This window comes from Sebastes fasciatus, chromosome 8, assembly GCF_043250625.1.
Source record: "Sebastes fasciatus isolate fSebFas1 chromosome 8, fSebFas1.pri, whole genome shotgun sequence".
In the NCBI taxonomy this organism is placed as follows: domain Eukaryota; kingdom Metazoa; phylum Chordata; class Actinopteri; order Perciformes; family Sebastidae; genus Sebastes; species Sebastes fasciatus.
The window spans coordinates 31861651-31884451 of NC_133802.1; the positions used below are offsets into that span (position 1 = coordinate 31861651).

The 22801-nt window shown below is 40.0% G+C and overlaps 1 protein-coding gene across 2 annotated transcripts in view; it reads left to right on the forward strand.

Moving 5' to 3' along the window:
• casz1 (castor zinc finger 1) overlaps positions 1-22801 on the forward strand; it is a 225604-nt gene that overhangs the window by 36302 nt on the left and 166501 nt on the right. For both annotated transcript variants that reach the window (XM_074645113.1, XM_074645114.1), the window contains one exon: positions 7571-7656. The gene's annotated coding sequence lies outside the window, so the exon portion shown is untranslated. The remainder of the gene's footprint in view (positions 1-7570; positions 7657-22801) is intronic.

Genomic DNA, 22801 nt, shown 5'->3' on the forward strand with positions numbered 1-22801 from the left:
GGCAATGCTACTGCACTTAGCTTTAACGCTGCTTTATAATATTATGAGAGTTACTGGTAATGTATTCATTTGGCTCATTCATCGGGGTTTGGATCTCATCCTTGAGTACAGTACTTTTCAGAGCAAAAAAGAGGCAAATTTGCCCACTCAGCAAAGTGTTTAGTCACATAAAAAAAACAGATCAGCCCAGAAATAATTCAGATAAATTACCCCTCTTTCTTTTTGATTACAGCGAATGCAGTCACCTACAGTGAAATAAGCTCCCTGTGTCTCTTTGTTGGCTATTAGAAAAAAGAAATCAACATATGGCAGCACTGTCAGGTAGGATAGCCCATTCACACATCAACTCATCAACAAGAGAGGATTGATTAAAAGTCCTTTTTATTACTCACTGCATCCTTAATGGACGCTAGACTTTCAAAATGGAAGAAACAATTAGAGTTTTACTGCTTTGTGGGCACTACTGATTTATATAAATCACTGCACGGGTGTAAATTTTCCAATAAAAGACTGAACCACTCCTAGCATACATAATCAACATGTCCACACTTGGTACACACTCTAGACTCGCACACAATCTCTTTAAATTGGTAGGACCCAACAGTCACACCAATTCAAGCAACCAATCAACAGATTGGGTGTGCTTGATGGAATTTCTAAACTGTTTCTATATGCTGCGGCACTACTAATCATACCCAGTGCTTTCTGTCCAAAAAAGATATCTCCCCGAGGCAAACAAACATGGCTATGACTTCTTACAGTTCGGTGCTGTATGAAGATGAAATTGGGAGTTTGCTTTAGTTCGTTTAGAGCAGTTAATATGAACGTTGTAGTGATTTCCCCCCATAAGTTTGGTTTGAGGAGGTTCATCTGGAATCATTTTTACACCAAATGGAACGACTGTTATCGTATGATTTTGGAGGCTGGTTTCATACACCGTTCGTAGCTATACCGACGAAAATTAATGCACTGTAATTTGTGTATATCCCACAAAATCAATGTGTTATTCACATAATCGTGAAGGTCGGGGTGGATGGGTGGGTATAAAAATACCGGACTTTCGCCCAGGAGACTGGTGTTCGTACCCCGTGTGAAACCAGAAGTCTTCATTGATGTATTTGTCACGTAATTTACGTAGTAACGCCACTACCGGATTATTATTTTTTTTAAGCCAAACCAGGATTTTTTTCCTGAGCCTAATTCTTGTTGTTGCCTAATCCTAACCAAGTCGATCTTTTCCTAAACCTAACTAAGACCTTTTATTGCCTAAACCTAACGAAGATGTTATTGCCTAAACTTAACGAAGATGTTATTGCCTAAACCTAACTAAGCCCACTAAGACTTTTTATTGCCTAAACTAAGACGTTTTATTGCCTAAACCTTACTAAGCTAACTTAGACGTTTTATTGCCTAAACCTAACAAACGCTTTATTGCCTAAACCTAACTAAGATGTTTTATTGCCTAAACCTAACAAACGCTTTATTGCCTAAACCAAACTAAGACGTTTTATTGCCTAAACCTCACTAAGCTAACTTAGACGTGTATTGCCTAAACCTAACTAATACGTTTTATTGCCTAAACCTAAGGAAGTTATTTCCTGTAAGACGGATGTTTACTATGAAAAGACTGTATGTTGACATTTGTAGGAAAAACAAACAAAAAGGAGGAATAACTTTTTACTAAGATATCATATTAACCGTTGCATGACAATAGGTTGGATTTTGATGATAAGGATGCTTGAAATTTAGCCTGGTAAGCGTGGTAAAGTGAATACAGTAGTCCGTCCTCGGCGATGTGGTCACTGGGCTCCATTGAAACAGGAAGTGAAGCAACGCTGTGCAAGGAACATTGTGAAACATGCCTCTCCCTGTTATATAGTCAATAACCTGAGTTTAAAATAGCATTTTAAAATTGTCTGGGTACCTAGATGCAATTAAAGTGATACTCCACCCAAAAGCTATCTTTGGAGTATTAAAGTATCAAATAACCACCCTCTGTTGGCTTGAAAGATCGCTGTAAAAAGTTAGATGTTTTTATCCTCTAGCTTGTGTTCATATTAGTTACAACAGATCCTTAATGTGGAACAGAAGAAAAATATGAATAATAAATAATGAATGCTTCATCATAGTCTACTTGTCTGCTGTCCATCCGTATGCTCAGTATGGAATGAACAGTGTTAAGATGTTAGAAACTATACAGCAAGGAATCTCTGTATATGCGTGTGTGTCCATCACATATCTGGTGAACCGTTCATCCGATCTACTTCAAACTTGGCGGGTGTATTGCTGGGGGCCCAAGGACGTGCAGTGTCAAAGTTGGTGCAATTTGGACACAGGACACATTCATTATAAATAAACTTTGAATAAACAAGCGATAGTGCTCTTTTGCAGCAGCAGGCGTGGGGCTTCAGGGTTCTGCGGACTGAGTTGAGCGTGTTGTCCGCAGAATGCAGCCTTTACATGGATTCAAACTTTTTTTTCTTCACAGAGAAGCTGTGAGGTTTTTGTAGCGTATAGTGTTTGATGATTAAAAGTGGATCTATAAGAGACAGACCAACCCTTGCGCTGTAATTCACACACATACCATCTGGGGGTGTGGAGTGAGCTCACCAGACCTCGACTGCTGCTCCTCATCTCTACTCTACCGACCCGAGGCTACATTAGCTGCAGTACATTAGCTGCTAGCATAACACACATGAATCTCAGACTGAACTGTCGGTGGTTGAGCTGCATTGTGGGCAATGCAGGCGTCAGGACTTAAAAATAAAGTTAAGCCATGAAAACGTTGGCTCTAAAATTCCAACACAGTGGTGTGAGCAGCCAAAAGTCAACAGGTGACATCACAGTTTGTACAATCTGAGTGTAAACTCAGAGTATAGAAAGAAAAGGCCTGGCCAGGTTCTTTTCTCTCTCTCTCTCTCTCTCTCTCTCTCTCTCTCTCTCTCTCTCTCTCTCTCTCTCTCTCTCTCTCTCTCTCTCTCTCTCTCACGGAAACTAGTCAGCTGGATTTGATTCCACAGAGTAAACAGAGAAGTAGAATTTGGAAGTTGGTTTGAAATCATTAATAAAATGAATGAATCAAACAGAGTGATTATATGAGCAGTGGGATGTTTCTAAATCCACAATGTAATAACCCTGAAAACGCATGCAAAATGCCATTTAAATCAAGTGTTCTTGAAAGAATCCTTTACTTAAAGCTGCCTATTTTTCTGTCAACGAGGACTCTGTAGTAATAAAAAGAAAGAATACTTGGCGGGCCAGCTGCACGTTGCATTTATAAGCAGGATAATGACGAACCTGGTTGCCTTTTTGCTCCAGTCACATTGCGTGACAAAGGTGTGTGTATATTGTACAGTATATTTATCTCATACCTCTGCCCAAGGGCAACTGTTGGTAACATAACCTCACCATTCAGGTTCAGATTTTCTCTTTTTGTCATGCACATGCTTTTACAGTACGAGCAGTTTTGCATAGCGCTCAGGACCTCAAGTGTTGTTTTGAAAAGCTCAATTTTCATAAATTATGTTTTTTTTTACCATAGCTCGAGTATGCTTTTGTAAACTGATTGACCTTCTTTGACATAATAAATTCCAATCTGCAGACATAAAACACTTTATCCTCGCTCTAAGCTTATAACATTTGATTTACAACCATAAGCACTGGGTTAACAATGATGGAAAACTTTCCCCACGCAAGTAAATAAATAGATTTTTATGAAACTTTTTTCTTGTTTTCATCACTTAACAACTATTAATGAAACATCACCTGATGAAACGGCTTCACAGTCACTGAACAGTTAACACAGTTCAGCTCCTGTGATTGCTGTTTTATCACCAAAATCAAAATATGCACTTTTTTTCAGTGCCTTCCCTCATTCACATGTTCTGACAAGGCTTCCACAAGTGGCTTGGCTCTAGGTTGTGTTTATAGTATTACTGTGTACTTTAGTGTACCTTGTTTTTGTATTTAAACATTGTTTTTTAAGAGGAAAATTTCACCTTGTAAAAACACTTCAAACTGATCTGCAAATAAAAGTCTGTTCGTCTTGTAAATACATATTTAATTACAGTAAGAGGTCTACATATGACAACTTTGAATGTCATGGCTTTGTAGTGTTTGTGCTTTCCTGTCTAAGAAAGAGTCATCACTGTAATGGAAAATACCAGACAGTACATACCCCGTTTACTTGTGAAATACCCATCTTCCTCAAGCTTTTTGTTAGTGTGTTGTTTTTTTTTAACCTCAAGTACCTGTTCCATGGGTGTGTGCGTGTTTTTACTCCAAGTTGTGAGGTCATGTGTGAAAAATGTATTGAAAAACAGTCATGCCATAACATATCGAAACCTGTTTTTTTTGCGTAATGATCTAGATATCTCTTTAAAAATATCAGCCCAATCTTAAAACACAAGGCGTTGAATGTTCCCTTTATTGTTTTGTTTGTCTTTCTATTTTTGTGTGTTCCTCTTCTTGTGCTGCGTCTGACGTGAGACGGAGAGACTTTGAAACTAAAGTTGGCAGCATTCCTTGGCAGTGACACACACAGACGTATCACCTCAATGCTCACTTTTTTCAACTCATGAAAAACACAAAGAGCTCAACCAGATGTTCAGGTTCTGATCTGAAAAACTGATTGTATGGATAGCAAGAAAAGTGTTGAATTGTTTTGTCTAAATGAAATGCTTTTTGTTTTGCCAAGTGTGTCTGGGCTGCACTTCTCAGAGGTATGTTTTAACTAGGGCTGTCAATCAAAAGTATTTAATACTCTTATCAACATGGGAGTGGACAAATATGCTGCTTTATGCAAATAGATGTATATATTTATTATTGGAAATCAATTATCAACACGAAACAATGACAAATATTGTCCAGAAACCCTCACAGGTACTGCATTTAGCATAAAGTGTGTCAGTGTGCTGACTTGACTATGACTTGCCCCAAACTGCATGTGATTATCATAAAGTGGGCATGTCTGTAAAGGGGAGACTCGTGGGTACCCATAGAACCCATTTTCATTCACATATCAAGAGGTCAGAGGTCAAGGGACCCCTTTGAAAATGGCCATGACAGTTTTTCGTCGCCAAAATTCAGCAAAACTGCAAAGTGTCTTTTGGCCTTCTTCCTGAAAAGCTTGTATTGGTTGGTACCAAATGGATTCCTTAAGTTTGCTAGTTGCATATGATGCCAGTATCTTCACTTTAGTTTTAAAACTGAGCCTGCTACAACTTAAAAATCGCACTTACTTTGACAGCCCTAGTTTTACCTTAAATGGATATTCTGTTGACTATCTGGAGAGTGTATTGGGCCACTGTGGCTAACACTACTAACACCACCAAGCTCTTGTGTTTATTACAGATTTCTAAACTTTGTTGCTCCTCCTGGTAACATAAAAGCACTTCTCCTGGCAGAGATTGTTTTTTCTCTGAATTATCTTCCCAACAATGTGTACACACATAACCACAAATATGTAACTATTGTTTTTAAGAATACACTGAATTAGTATTGTGTTATATGAGTCATCAGTAGACCGGAAAGCAAATATGTCCTAGTTATTACTGGAAGCCAGTGTGAGTGGGAAGCAGCAGTCCCGTGTTGAGGAGGAGATCCCTCAGTGTTCCAGAGGTGTCTCAGGCGTGTTGCCTCACCTGGTGCTGTGTTTACCTCAGATGGTAGGATTAGGAAGCAGCCATGTGGAAGATATGACTCTAATCCATCGTGCATTTACTTGGCACTGAGACACGGCCCTACGCAACACTTCCGCTCTCCTAAAGGTAGAGCAACGCCCTTAAGGAATGTGAGAAATATCAACAGCATTTTGAGACTCTCGGAGTGTGATACAGGAGTGGCAGGTGGGCTGTACGGGGATCAGTGAGTTGGGCTGTTTGTCTTAAAGCGTTTCTCTAGCAGTCATCAACCAGTTGACAGATTCAAATGCACAAGATAGATCAGTGCATCATATCCTGTCCAAAGCAGGCAATAACTGAACTCTATAGAGTTCTACCTGGCCAAACATACTCTCATATTGTTTTTTTCATTTTCACTACTATTGCAAGAAATGTCGTAATATTACGAGAATAAAGTCATAACTTAACGAGAGAAAAAATTGTAATATTTCGACAATGAAGTCATAACTTTCCGAGAAAAAAGTCGTAAGATTACGAGAATAAAGTCATAACTTTCCGAGAAAAAAGTCATAAGATTACGAGAATAAAGTCATAACTTTACGAGGAAAAAGTCGTAATATTACAAGAATAAAGTCACAACTTCCGAGAAAAAAAGTCGTAATATTACGAGAATAAAGTCACAACTTTATGAGAAAAAAAGTCGGGATATTACGAGAATAAAGTCACAACTTTAAGAGAAAAAATCAGAAGAAAAAGGATCGATTGGTACCAACCATGTCATGCTAGCTTGTCGGGAAGAACGATAAATAACGCTCCAAAGTTTTGCTAAATTTTGTCGAGGAAAAACCGGCATGGCCATTTTTCAAAGGGGTCCCTTGACCTCTGACCACAAGATATGTGAATGAAAACTCGGAGATGAACGGAGTGAAAACTGTATCTTATTAGATAAAACAGAAGTTGACAAACTGCATAACTGGGAGTTGGAAAAAGGTAATAAATCTCAATATATCACAATACTTATCTCAAAGGGTTTAAAATAATAATAAGATCGTATCGTGGGGCCTCTGGTGATTCCCACCCTCTACCAACTACTGTCCTATGATAACTTTGATAACAGATTAAGTTTAACACGGGGCAAATTACTGTGCATATAATTTACATTATCAGTATTTTATCACTGTGCTACTGTGAGAGTTTACAGCTTTATCTTGTGTGTTTTTGGTCAGACGACTTTGTGTCGTTACCACATCACCACCTCCATCACAAACGCCAGAAAACCAAAGTCTTATTTATCCAATGGGCTGATAATTAAGCCGTTCTCATTAGTGACATAATTGGAAATGTAATTAGCAATAGTAATAATTATTGCATTTAATACCTTTTCTCTTTAGTTATCAGGCTTATTCAAACTGGTAATTAGCAGTCACGAGAATTTCATACTTTTTTGTCCCTATTCATTTCGGTCACCAATTATTTCATATATCAATAAATAATTACCACATTCATTTAGATTTTTCAATAAACATACAAACACTGTGATCTCCCACTTTTTAGTGTAGAATTGAACTTGAAACTTCACGTGTCGACCAGCAAAGAAGAGGAAGGAAATGGGATTTATTATACTTAATTTTTAATTTAATTTTCTAAGAAGACATGTTTCATTTGTTCGACCTTCATAAAACAATAAAACAAGTCCCTCCCCCCCCCATTTCTTCTTTTACTTTAACCAGCTGTGGCCAAAAAATGTGTTGGTCACACCTGGATGAAAGACAGTGTCAGGATTCTCGGTCAGACTTTAACCTTTTACATCAATGTGTTTGAACCCGAGACGTTGCTTTTCAACATAAAAAAATAAATATAAAAAATTCTGACAAGATCAAGTTCTTTAAATCTCTCAGTTCAAAGACACTACATGTGATGGTAAACACCTGTTTTATGTTTATCTACAGAAATCAGATGGCTGTAGAGTGAGCATCGGGCAGAGGCGATAACTCCTCGGCGGATTCGGCTTCGGCACAGATTGCTCAACAAGACGGTGAGTCTGAAACTTTCCTGTCTCATCACCCAGTTATTTGCTGTAAATTTAATACTATATGTATTCAATACTTAAGACAACTCAGTATCATGTCAAAGCGTGTAATAGACCCGTCTGTCCATCAGAGGATAGCTTGTCAGTGTCACTTTTTGCCTCGCCAAGGCGTGAATATTACACGCCTGTATGGAGGTGCGGTACCAGCAGGGGGCAACAAAACCACTCACTTAGGTTTAGGCAAAACGTCATGGTTGGCCTTAAAATAAGTATGTAAACTAAGTACAACATACAACATAAGTATGGAAAACACGTCACAAATGTCAGCATCAGAAGCCGACGCACAGAGACACCTTTTATCAACACTACGTGACAAATCGGGCTTTCAACTAATCAATGGAAACCCAACCGCAAGTGACGTAGCAGTAATAGCGTGAGAGTCCGCTCAGGGCAGGTGGAAGGGGAGCTGGATGGGTCAAACAAACACAAGACTTTCAACCAGAAGACCGGTGTGAAACGTGTGTGAAACTAAAAGTAACGCTGACTTTCGGTACTCGTTGGTATCGTCAGTCCCGTTAGTCGTTGTCACGTGAGTCGTTAGTATCGCTGAGTCACTAGTCAGTGAAGTTAACGTCAACCACGACCGTTTCCTAACCCCTGACTAAGTGGTTGTGTTGCCTAAACTTAACTTCCTGTGAAAACGCAAGTTTATTTTGAAAGGACACTATACATGTAACATGCGTAGATTGACACGCCGTCTCTGGTCTGTTCAAAAGTTACTCAAGAAGGGAAACCCGTGCATCGGTCTCTGATGCCCAGGGGCACTGACCAAGCGGCGGTATTTGAAAAAGGTGTTGAAAAAAACACGTCACTAGTGTAACTCACAAAACAATACTCTGGCCTTGAACACAGGCCTCCTTGTTGAAAGTTGTGTTTGTGTGTTTGTTCTCATGTCAGCCTTCTGCGCTGCGCCACGCCATGCCGTGCTGCGCCACACTGCAAAGCTATGAAGCCATAAGAATGGTATTCGGGACAGCCCTACATCATTGAGAGGTCAAACAAAGTGTAATTCATTTGTATGAAAAAGCATTTGGCAAACAGTTTACTGAAACCGTTTCCATCAGCGGGAAACAAATTATTGGATCATTGGCTTTACTTTCACTAAATATGGCTCGTAATGTGCAGTATCGGTGTCTCTGCCCCCCTGTTGAAGTCGCACCTCTGTTTTCGAGGAACAACTTAATTGTCTCAAACATGCACGCAAGCGGCACGCACGAGTCATGATACCCCAAGGCCTAGATTAATTAAGCTATGAAAACCCACGAGCAGAGAGCATTCAGCAGGTGCCTGTTTGCCTTGGTATGGGACTTGTTTTTGGCAGTGGTGCAGTGGCTCATTATAAATCTATAATTAAGTTATAATTTTATTTGCTTTTTTTCAACCATACTGTCATAGGGAACCAACACGGCTTAAACTCTGATTCTGTTAAGTGCACTCTTGGCTATATTTCTATTTCTTCTTCTTATACTTTGACAAATATGTGAATGAGAAGGTGAGAGTGATGCTGTGCGTGTCAATTCGCTGCTTGTTATCCCGTGCCTCCTACAGGTGTTCCTGTTTTTGTTAAGGCGCATCTTGTAATTCGTAAAATCTCTTGATTTGTTCTTAATCCAAAACAAGCTGATTTACACCCCCCTTCCTCCTCCTCATCCAACTCCTCTGTATCTCGGCACAAAACAAACACAGCGCCCTCCTGCTGGCTGAAGGCATGGTCCTCAGAACCCCCGCAGATCAGCTCATCCCGCGCCGGGTTGTGTGTTGGCAGCGCTAAGTGAATGCGATGAAGCGGCTCTCTCAGGGCAACGTCTGTTATTTTGAGTCACCTGCCAGCAAAGAGGGAGGGTGAGACGCACAGCGGGGGTGGGGAGGGAGGGGGGCCCGAAGGAGGGATGAACAGGGCTGTGGGAGAGAATCCCCCCGCCTGCAGGGTGGTCAGACTGAATGAGAGTCACCACCACCACGGCGGCGGCGGCGTGTGCCAAGAGCTCGCTCAAGCTAACAATGTGGCCTGTGGAGGGGCAGACCGGGAAGGAAATTGAGGTTAACAACATTGTTACATATTAAACAGGGCTCGTCTGTGCAGCACAGGATGTGTGGAATGGTTAATCCTCCATGAGTCGAGCATGTTATTTAGTAATGAAAGCCGTAAGAAATTGTATTAAATGAAAATATTTGTGTTTCTCTCTGGATATGCTCTTCTAAGGAACTAAGGATCAGAAAGACCTTAAAGTTATAGTGAGGTAATATCTGCTGTGGACAGCTGCAGCACAGACAGGAGGGCCGGGACGATTCACCTATCTCCTGATTCACTACTTTACAATACTTGGGTACCGATTCAATATGTATTGCGATTTTTTAAGTATTGCAATTCGATATTACAATTTATTGCAATTTTTATTAACTTTTTTTAACACTAAACCATGGGGAAAAGTTGAATCATACATTTCTAGGAACTTTTACTTTGAAAAATATCTAAATTAATACAGTAATTGATTTGTAATTGAGATGTCCTGAAGTCAAATATATCAGTTATTGTCAGGCATTATTTATTAATACATTTCCCTCACAAATTAGTGGTATTTTCTTTTTGATTTATAAGGGACAAGGTCGTCTCTAGCTCTCCCGTCAGCTCCGTTCTCTTTATCCATCTATGGTCAGCTCCATCGAGGCCGTTTGAATTCATTCAATATAAATGTCAGTATATGGGTGCTCTACAGTTGTAGCGTCGGCCCATTTGACCACGGAGATGAGAGCGACGGCCGGCTTGACCGCACGTTACCGCAATACGATAACGTTTCCTGTCCGTGACAGAGTTAGCATGCAGCTTTAGCCGTGATGTCTAGCTCTGCATTTTCCTGTCAATGTGTGAAACCCAAAGTGTTTCCATCCTTTACTGGATGTGTAGAGTTTACCACGCTGGATTTAACATGTGAGGGTGCAGGTCGTGTCCACGCCCCTCCGCCATTTTCTGCTTTATTGTTTTGGCTCACTGCGGCCAGCTAATGTTTGTTTTGGTTGACTGATACGGAGCGGATATGACGTCACGTTACTCAGACTACAACAATAAAAGCGGTAACTTCCTTCTACCTCCGTATGGACTCACATGAAGCAAATATATCGATTCTGGCATTAAAAAAATATATTTTTTCCCCACCCCTAACAGACAATGTTGAGTTTTAGTTTTCATAACTTTAATTACTGTTTCTATAAACAAATCTGCATTTCTTAAAACTCGCCAATTTCAGAATAGTTCTAAACAAATGCTCTTATTTTAAATACTGTTACTGTACGTCTGAGAGGTCCCAGAACTAGGGCTGTTTATCGGCAAGAATCTAGCGATACAATACATATCATGATAACGGGGTTACGATTACAGTAAGCAGGCAATATATTAAAGTAAAAACATTTTTAATTTAAACTATTAATTAAAAATCAATAGTGTTTTTGAGAATCAATTAATTATCACGTAAACGTAATATTGCGATACTCAATATTTTCTTACACCCTTACCCAGAACACAGTAAAGCTTTTTCATAGGTGCTGCAACTAAAAAAAATTTCATTGTCGATTAATCGGTTGATTATTTTCTCGAGATCGATTAGTTGCTTGGTCTATACATTGTCAGAAAATGGTAAAAAAAGAAAAACAAGTCCATCAGTGTTCCTCAAAGCCCAAGATGACGTCCTAAAATGTCTTGTTTTGTCCACAACTCAAAGATATTCAGTTTACTGTCATAGAGGAGTAAAGAAACCAGAAAATATTCACATTTAAGAAGCTGGAATCAGAGAATTTTGACTTTTTTCTGACTTAAACCGATTAATTGATTATCAAAATAGTTGCCGACTAATCGCTGAATCATTACAGCTCTAATTTTCTATTAAAAAATCCAAAAATCCAAATAGTATAGTTAAATCTGAATTCGACAGAACGTCCACAAACTCAAGTGAAGTGACTCGTCAGCAGGTGTGAATATTACGAGTGTTTTCACAGGTGCTACTTTACATTAGGTCTCAGCACTGGTTTTCACAGCTCAAGCCTTACTAGTGAATCTCACCGCTTTCCTTCACTCTTTCCCCCACTGTGCTTTGCCCAGGGGAGCGACGCCTTCTACGTGTTGTAATAAGGGTAGCTGATATAATGAAGGTCATTGTAATCAGAGCTAATGTGCCAAGGAGTCAAGACACTGTAGCTTTATTTGCCAGCAAGGCCCGGCATTTGGTACCCATGGGGATCAGGCTGATAGTGTTATCTTTGCTAACCTGACTCTAATACAGGCCTTGCTCCGCTGTTTGTGTCAGTGTCGGAGCTGAACTTTTTCCCAGTGATCCCTTCCGTGTGTGGACGGGGCCCGGTTTGGGCTCCACTCCGCTCCATCCTGGTTTAAATCCCCATCCCAAGGTGTTTGGCTTCCCCTCAGTTCACACGCTGCATTTAAAAGAGCGGTGCTCCCTCTCTCTCTCTGACTGTCTGACTCTGGAAAACAAGAGCGGGGCGCACACAGGCTTCGATTGAACGTACTTGACATAGAAACATTACATTGGCGTCTGCTGAGGACTGGCTCGTAAGAGATGACCTCTAAATCTAATCCTGTCCCTCAGGATATGCAAATGTCCTCAGCTCAAATTTGATTTGTTTTTGTCAGTTCAGGACACAGCAGTTTGTTTACAACTGTTATCTGAAACAGTGGGAAAAAAAGGGATACGTAGCTCTACTTTTTAGACGTTTTTACAACCTTGCTCTCCACACTGGTTTTGATATTAAGGTCTGGTGTGAATTTGCCTCAAACTTTGGCATTGAAATTCCTTTTTCTTAGCTCATCATTTGACGAGATAAATCATATAGCGAGGCTTAGCTATCAAATTGAATAATGTGCTGTAAGTACTGCATTTAGTTGTTGTTAACGTATTTTGTAAAATTGGTTGATAAGAATAATTAAACATGATAGAATATGAACGGAGGGTCATTATACAGTTGTGAAACTGTAGTTGCAGAACTGGCAGTTGATCATTTTTCATCCATGAGATTTTGACGTCAGATGTCTGATTAATCGCACATTTTTTATCTGTTCAAAATGTACCTTACAGGGAGATTTGTCAAATAGTTAATACTCTTATCAACATGAGAGTGGGCAGATATGCTTGCGTGTGCATTCCAAGCAAAAATACTGTGAAACTCACTGTGAATTAGTCAATTCATTTTCGAAAATCTAAGTATACAGACAGAAAGAAGCCAAACTTAACATGACACACACATTTTACCGGTAGTAATGTTACTACCAGCGCCTGCGACGGTTAAAACAAGGGAAAATATATTTGTTTTAAGACGGGACAAATAGTCGCATAAACTTGTCAATTTTTTTTATAATTTAACAATGATTCGAAAACCGTAGCTTTAGTCTCTGCTTCTCTGCTCCTCTGCCTGCTTGTCTTCACTCGCACACCGCGCTCGTTCTCACTATTTCGCTCCACTCTTACGTGCATGCGCGCACACTCCACACTGCAGAAGAGTTAGTTTAGCTCTGAGAATATCTAGTGGACGTTTGTGCAGAAATAACTGCTGCAGCTCCTCCAGACCAACAGAGGTTTCCCGTGTCTTGTGAAGTGACGGGGCTCCGCAGAGAGAAACGTTATCATCTCCTACCAAAACTCCGGTGTCTCCCCTGTTCCCTCCGGCCGCGGTCGGGAGGCTGAGGCAGGAAAAGCCAACACTAGGATCAGCAGTGATTCATGGAGAGACCTTCGTCTGGTCAGCTAACATTACTGCCAAGCAGCTGAAATAAAGAGTGATATTGTGCTTTTAGCTGACGTGTGTCGCATCACTGTTTTGAGTGATGCTCATTCATGTCTATTTATAGCGAGCACAAGTGCGAGCCCGACGCTGACTTTTGTTGACTTCACGGCCACAGGTGTCGCTGTTAACAAGCAATTTCTGATTCTTACAAACAGTCCCTTTAACTTGACAGCCATAGTTTGGAGGGGAAATGTATTTTGTCGCGTTTGTCTTTGATGTATCACAAATAGTCCGCAGACTGCTGCAGCGAGTACGTAATACAACGAGCGAAGCGCAGATTAGATGATGTAGTATATATATCGTGTGACCGTTAATGAACGTTACACGGTATAATAACGAGTATAACAAGCGAGAAAGTCCACTACAGGCGGGCAGAAGGGGCGTTTTCAAACAAATACAAGACTTCCTCTAGGAGACCGCTGTTCATGTCCCGTGTGAAACTAAAAGTCAGCGTTCACTTACTTAGTCATTATAAACCAAACCATCATGTTTTTGTTTTTTACTAAACCTAACAAAGTACTGTGGTTGCGTATTCTGTTTTAATTTACAACGTGTTGGTGTTTAAAACTGTTTAAAACTTCAAACATAATCCAGGAGAAATGCTTTATGAAGAATGAGAATGCAGTTTAGTTGCATGAGAAAGTCATTTTGCAGGAGACCGAGGAGTCGGTGACTGGATATTTATCAGGAACCCCTGACAATCTAGCGGGCATCCTCAGCAGGACTTGAATGTTGATTACCATTTCTCTTATTTTTTTTCATACTTGCCTTTTTAATGTGCCGCTTTCTGTAAGAAACATCAAAGGTTCTTTTTTCCCTATTCATCTGAGCACCTCCAGGAAAAAAAAAAAAAAAAAAAAAAGGGCTACCCATATCTAACCCCATGCAAGTCCCCTGGTCCCATCATTCAAACTTCCAAGCCTCTCTTTGTGGCTTCCTAGAGGACCATGGTGAAATGATCTCTTTTGTTTCGCATCATTAGTTCCATCTGTTGTGCGAGCAGGCCTGTCTGTTCCGGAGCATGGCAACGTGATGGTCGCCAGGGGCGATTGGAGACGCTACCGTCCCGGTGGCTTGTGGCTCGACCTCCGCCACCGCCATTGCCTCGTCCGTGATCCCCATGACACCCTCGCACTCGCTTGACTGTTTTTTACTTATTTATTCATACATCTGGAGGAAATAGAAGCACACGTGTTCTTCATTTACATGAAAATACAGTTGGTTTAGTTGCTTTTTAAGAAAGGAAATTCAGCTGTGTGATGCTATTTTTAATCTAATATACGGCATTATTCATACAGTTAAAGAGCAGTTTATACGGTTATAAAGTTGTGATCTTTGAGGTGATTGTTGATACAAATCACACCACTACTAATTCACATTGTATGTCCACTCTGTGGCGAAACACAGGCTTTAATAGGTCAGATTTGTGTGCTTATTTTCTTGCAGTCGGGAGTAAACGATGCACCAACAGATGTAGCATTTTCTCTCAACAAGGAAATATTTTATTCATGATTTACATGAATGATAAATCTTCAGAAAGTCTTAGCGCTGATGGGCATACACAATTTAACATCTGTCTTCCTCAGAATAATTAATCGCATACCAGAACACTTGGGACCCAGTGTTGGATTTTTTCCTCTCACTTTACTTGATCTAATTACTTCTTTAAAAGCAAAACATTCTCCATAAAGAAGACTGGAATGATAAACATACCAGCCGAGAAAAATCCGATCTTGTTCGTGTAAAAGACTGCTTTTTAGCCCCATCGCTGTGAAACCCCGCCATAACCTAAGACGGGTGGAAATGTGGCCTTAATTATAATTCGTAATTCCCAAATGAATATTTCCATAATGTCTCCCGAGTGAATTGCTCTGGCCCCTTATCACCATAGAGTGAATGTACAGCACAAGGGCATCTGTGTGCATGTCAATGCGGAGATCACCAGATCATTTTCATTGAAGACGGGAGCCATCAAAGGTCACAGCCATCCAAATGACCTAACCTTGCAATGTAACACCTGGGTGTAAAAGTGGACTCATCCTATCTACTGGGATGGGTGTAATGTACCTCTAATGTATAAAGTGCGGAAATAAAATAAGAGTTATAGGTTGGCGGAGGAGGTTCAGTGCGGGCTGGAGAATCCTGTAACTCTATAGGGTGGAATAGCTGTGTTGGTATCACCCGAGGTGACAGGCTATTGCCAAAGTGCTGTATTTGTTGGAACCATTATGAAATAAAAGTCTGCGAAAAGGCCAATATTCAGTTTGAATTGATTCCCGGAAAACTCCAGAAGTGAATATGCTTTCATTTTGATAGTATTACTATGGACAAAATGTGTTGTGTCAGTTTCACCTCGCCATTACTTTGCTCCATTAAGGCAAAACCGACTGATTTTATTTTTGCCCAGTCTATTTTCTGTGATAAAATGAAAATGGGAGAGCTTTATTAAGTCTGAGTGACACCTAAAGCTGAGAGCCAAACAGGAAAATAAGTCATGTGGGATCTAGTTTCAGTTCATTTTTGCTCAATTCCCATCTCCTGATCAAATACGGCACTTTCCAGTAGGGGCCTAATGGGAGTGTCAAGTTCTTCCTCTGACTCCATTACCTGCTAACAGCACTGGTTCTGCCACTTATTTGCACAGTGCAGTGAAGCTATGCTTGTGCTGTGCACATTTTGTAGGGAGGTTGTAATTGAAGCTATATTGAGGCCATTTTTTATTAATTTCTCCAAATCTTCCCTGCACATGTGTCCAAGTTGCTGTGGGCACTAACCCATCTCATTTTCTTCCCCCCGTACTCTTGACTATTTGAACTGCTCTTTTTTAGTGAAGCTTTTGAATGCTGCTCCTCTTTAAGCCAAACAAACATGACCACTGATGTCTTGGGTTCAGGGCCTTTTCAAACAACCTTTCAATAAAACAAGCTCAGCTGTGAGACATACAGGATCTCTCATGCTGGGCAGCCCCGCTGAAAATACCCTCCCTCCTGTTTCAAAGCCATCAGCTTTTGGTTCCCCCAGGAGAGCCAGCATTATCCTGCAGGGTTTATTTAAACTTGTTGGGAAGGTCTTGCCTTTTTTTTTTTTTTTTTTTTTTCATGCAGTAGGTTATGTGACATTTAGGAGAACCTCACTACATATGAAAGTGATTTTTATCTGGCTTATCGATTCAGCTTTCAAGACTATAGGTGCCAATTTCCTGTGGCAGGGAAATGGTGGCGGGTTTTTGATATGGCCTGCGTGGTGCTGGGCGGGCCACACCTGCAGCTCACCGGCCTGCTGTGTTTGACAGACTTTCAGCACTTCACGAGTAGGGGTGTAAGAGTATCGCGTCGGGCTGTCGCAATAATCGCAATATAGACAAGCTAACCGCAGGGGATGACAAACAACCGCCACAACCGCTATGTCTCCGTTTTTTCTTTTATGAATTCTTTGCAATGGGAGTGCCGCATTTTTAGCTACAAGTTCAGCAGCATGACGAGGCGCTGAGCGTCTGTTCTGCACTGAAAATGTTCAATTTAGGGTAAAATGCTACAACGACCAACCGACACATCCTACATGTAGGCGGGTCCGTCCTCTCTCCCTAAGTGCTTCCACCTTCCCTTCATCCAGAGCGAGTACCTCTACCTTGTTCTGACATTTTTAATATTCTGTATCATAGCAACCAGATGAAACCAAAGCGCAGCAATGTAACAATGTAACCTAACAACGCAATGTAGCCTAAGGGCGGTTGTTATATATTTACATAGTTACGTTGTTACGGTTGTTAGGTTACGTTAACAACCGTAACAACGTAACTATGTAAATAAATAACAACCGCCCTAAGCAGACTTTCTTACGTATCAGGCGTAACTTTACGTAAAACAATGTTACGTAAAACAAGGTTACGTGTAAAACAACGTTACATAATTTTTTTTATGTAAAATAACTTTATGTAAAATAACGTTATGTAAAACAACGTTACATAACAATCGTAAAGCCAACATTTACTTTTGGTTTCGAATGGGACACAAACAATGGTTGCCTTGATTTATAAATTAAAATATTCGTTGAACTATGATCGTTTTTGTTTAAAAAAAAGCTGCGTCTCATTGTTTGTTTGGCATTTAACAATAAACAAGTATTTAATTCATTTTCAAACAGGCATCTTTGTCATTTAAAAAGCAACAATATACCTAATGATAGCCTAAAAATAAAGCTTATTTATATAGCACTAAAATCAGGATAAATAAAGTAATTTGCAAATAAATATGTTGCAATATATCGCACTATTGAGCCAATCATTAACGCCGCAGGGGAAATTCCTTCACCCCGACTGCTCTAGTATCGCGATATTATGTTTTGTGATACTGTATCAATTCTCAAAAACATTGCATCAATTTTTAATTAATAGTTTAAATGCAAAGATTCACTCAGTCAATACTTTCTTTCATTTGCAAAGAGATGCACCCTCTCAGTGTATGTGCCCTTTCAAAGTAGAGCTTTGATGTTGGATGTTACTCAGATTTTATGCATATGGTGGCGTGTCCTTTATGCAAATTTGATTTTATAAATCGCAATATATCGCATTGCTTACAGTATCGCAATATATCGCGATATATTGAATCTAAACCCCTGTATCCTGATACATATCTTATCGGCAGATTCTTGCCAATAAACAGCCTTATTTGCGAGTGACAGTAACCTGAAAGGTGAGGAAGGAAGGAAAGAAAGAAGAAAGACAAATGAGGAAAGATGACAAAGGCATCCTTTACAGTTTGATACATGAGGTCCTTGACTTGTTTTTATTGACCTTTTCTCTTTTCTTTCCCTTATCTATCTACAGTTTAAGATATGCCACTTAAATAAATGTCATTTGACCATCTCTGGTTTCAGTGTCAAACACTGACATGTGGTATTTGATAGAATTCATTCGTTCGTGTGGATATTCTGGCTGTTATATCACGTCACCTTACTGCACAGGTTCTCAATCCTTTTCAGTCATGAAAGATAGAATGTACTGCGGACCCCCTCATGTATTTCTCTTAGAATAATTTGACGTAGTGTGTCTTTAACACTTCTATAGTCTTAGTTATCTGAAAGAACAACACAAGAGAAATGTGTTCGAAAGATATTAAACGTGTATTAACATATTTGCAGATTTTAAGAGTTAAAGATTTGTTAGATTAGAACGTGATATATGAACTATTATACCAAACCAGTCGTCAGAAAACTTTTTGGTATTGTATGTTTCTGCAAACGACGGGATATGTTGAATGTCGACGTTTCTGGACATAAATATGTTTCATATCTGCCACGCTTGCAGAAATGCACGATAAGTGGTTAATGTTGTGAAACTATTGGTTAGGTTTAGGCAATAAAACTACTTGGTTAAGGTTAAAACATCATGGTGTGTGTTAAAGTAATGACGTAAAAACGTAACGTAACATCGTAACGTAACAACGTAACGTAACAACGTTACCTTACAATGTAACCTAACAACATTACGTAGCCTAAGGGCGGTTGTTATTTATTTACATTGTTACGTTGTTACGGTTGTTAGGTTACATTAACAGCCGTAACAATGTAAATATGTAAATAAATAACAACCGCCCTTAGCGGACTTTCTTACGTAACAAGCGTAACGTTACGTGAAACAAGGTTACGTGTAAAACAAGGTTACGTAAAAAACTATGTTATGTAAAATAACTTTATGTAAAACAACGTTACGTCAACATTTATTTTTGGTTTCACACGGGACACAACAATGTTCTCCCGGGTGAATGTGTAGATTTATCAATTAAAAAATTAATAGAACCATGAAGGTTTTTGTAAAAAAAAAAAAAAAAAAAAAAAAAAAAGATATGATAATTTAAATGAATGAATCAGAAAACTTTTCATGGACCTCCTGGCAGAGTGCCACGGGCCCCTGTGGGTCCCTGAACCCCACTTTGAGAATCACTGCCTTACTGTGTGTATACAGCTGTATTTTACTGAATAGAGGCACTTGTGCAGTGCATCCTTTTTTAATCACTTCTCCTTAACTGCCTCTTAAATCGTCAAACTGGTCAAGTCTCAGTGTGTTACTTTTTCTGTACCATCTTGGGAGGACATCTATGCCGCGGCTGAGACATTACTGGACCATTAAACCGCAACCCCCCCAACCCCCACTCTCAAGCACTTTCACTTCTGTATAAATGCATCGGAATTACTTCCAGCGGAGGGGTGGTGCAAAAAGACCACTGGAAAGGCTACTTATTCTCTTAATGATGACTTGTCCTTTTAAAAGTCGTCATCTTCATCCCACAAATGGATGAGTATGGCGGAGGAGCCCCCTCTGGGGACTTGAGGTCATCCCAACCTCCTTGTCCCGGCACGGGAAGTTACTTTCTATGAAACGAGGCAGGACAGTTCGCATTAAAAGTTGAATTTGTTGACAGGGGATGGGGGTGCAATACCACATAGTAATTATTGTGGGGGTGGATAAGTTGGCAGGTATTTGTGATTAGTTTGCAGCCCACTAATAGCTGTGGCAGGAGGGATACTGTAAACACAATATTTATGTTTTTTGTGTGTCAAAGCTGAATTCTTAACTGACTTTATGAATTGTTTTCATATATCAAAACTTGGCACTGTTAGCTTCATCAACTTGTTATAAATACAGCGTCTTTGGATTGAAACATTGTGAAAGAAGTTTGGAATTTTTCTCGTGGGAGTGTACAAAAAAAGATAATCCATCCATTGGCAAGGCAGGGCGTTAAGCTATCAACACCCATCTATTATGGTTTGTGTCACGGTTGCACGAATGAATTGCTGCTGAAATTTTGGACAGACAGTCTAGATTTGTACTGCGAAAACAGAGTGGTAAAAAATATAATTGTCTTTTCAATCGCAGCACCTTTGGGCTGCCTACAAGCACACATCACGCGGGTGAGGTGTAGTCAGTGATATACATGACATGCGTCTCTAAGGACCCTCTGATTTGTATAATATCCTTCAGACAAGGTCATAGCGGTGCCTACGTCTTTGAAGATAGAGGAAAGAGAACATGTTCCCCCCTTCATTGTGCCTGTGGAATAGAACAAACGTGAGATCACGGTGTCGAGGGGCTTCCACTCTTCAAAGTTGATATGAATCAGACATGAAACGGTTTAGATAAAGTAGATAGTTATCTTGATTCCTGGCGCCGTCCGCTGAATTAGACGGAGCTGTGTTTTAGTGTGAAATCCCGGGGAAACGTATCCATCTGGTGTATGAATAATTTAGATGGCTCAAGTTGGTTCCTGTTGCTGTTGTGTTTGCGCGCAGCTTTCTCTCTCTCGGCTCAGCATCACCCTCCTCCCTCCCTCCTTGACATCACTCCTGAGGCTTGTTTGTGATGCTTAAAGGGAAGTTGGGCCACATGAGGAATCGTTGGGGAGGAGAGACTCACTTTCTCCTCTCTCACTCTGCCGTGCTTTCTGTCTCCCTTCTTCTGTCTTTCCTAGACCTTCACAAACCTTCACATAAACACGTTTAACAACCACAGACACGCCGACCCCTTCACATGACGGCGAATATTACATGCGGAGAAACTGTAAATGTGTTCTGTACCAAACATACGGTACACCTTGCACACCTTTTGAAGTTTGAAAAGGGCTTGGATTTCAATAATTAAAATCTGATCATTAGCAGTGCGCTGAGCATTGTGTTAATAAGACTGGGTGTGACCGATAATAGATTTTTACGTGGCACTTATAAATGCATTATGCAGCACTTAACAGAGATGCATCAGAGTTGGTGAAAGTTCTTCTCATGTGGAACGTGAGTGTATGGAGTTTAAAATGGATTCAAAGTGCTGAATTGCCTAAATGACCCCTCAAGCAAACACAGACACAGACATAATGATAATAATAATGATCCCACTTTTACCAAATTTAGATCTTTCTCTTTACAACTGCACACATTAGGGCTGTAACGATCAATCAGTCTGGATTGATACATCAATTGAATGATCAACGATCTAATATCATCGATGCAAAGTGAAAACATCAATTAAAGATGCGCCTTTATTTTGAAATTCCCATTTGCACGTTTGTTTCACCATTTCCATCCGGTGCTCACGGCGCTTTGGTTATGATTTCTGCAAGGACGGCCGCATGGACATGAACTGGCGTGGAATCATGACGAGGAAACAAGCGGCATTAGCGAGCTGTGCTAGCAGCGTAACGTTAACGACTGTGCGGACGTAGACTCCCTGCCGGGCCTAAGCATCAGGGAATTATATATTTTTAAGATGTTTTTTTAAACTAAAATGTGTTATACAATTAGTGAGCTCCTTTAACTATGACACCCGCGGGATCCCTCTCTATTAACTATTTTATATTGCTTCCTTCAAACTGTATTTATTCAAGTTTTTCGCCAAAAACTACATTTTACAAGATTACATTTGAACACATCATGATAACGTTAGAACTGACCTTCGCCCGATACTCAATTTTACTGAAATGAACCTGAATGCACCTTAATGTAAGCTGCTCCGGTCCTGCAAAAGTGAACTAGCTCTTCTCTAATTCTTGATTTTCAACGATATTTTTACTGAATATTGTCCGATAACGATCGGCAGTAAGACTTTATTTCATCCTATAATGGTTAAACTCATGCCTCCGTGACTATCAATTCCTCTTATTGATGCTTTCCCACAGTTACGCATGCACAATGACGCATACGCACACTGTGTCATGTTTCAGTTTGATTGGGACCGGAGCCACAGCGGAGAGAAAAACGAAACCGCTCAACAGCGTAGCGCTACTAAACCTGAGGGGACACACCTTATTTTGTCCCTGATAATGCGACACTGAGAAGAACAAATCTGTGTTGAAATCAGCAGAAGAGTTAGTAACGTTAGCTGTTAGCAGCTGGTGGGCAGCACAGTCCTGCTGGTGCCATTGAGTTATTATTATGAGGCGTTCAAGGGCGAAGGTAAATTACAACGTTATCATGATGTGTTCAAATGTAATCTCGTAAAATGAAGTTTTGGGCAAGAAACTTGAATAAATCCAGCTGTTTGAAGGAGTTTTCACAGCAATATGAAATAGATATTAGAGAGAGAATTATGACTTGTTTAACTTCCTAACACGAGCTCTAAGCAGCTTGCCAAAATTGTTTTAATCAAGGCAAATATTTAAATAATAATAATAAAATTTCTGTGTGGCAGACAAAAGAATACTTGCCTGCCACAGTGGCAGGAAGTGAATAAAGTTAATTTCAGACCCGGCTCTTAACATACCTCACACCACAGGAATATTGTGAAAAAATAATCTTTAGAACCATCAAAAAATCT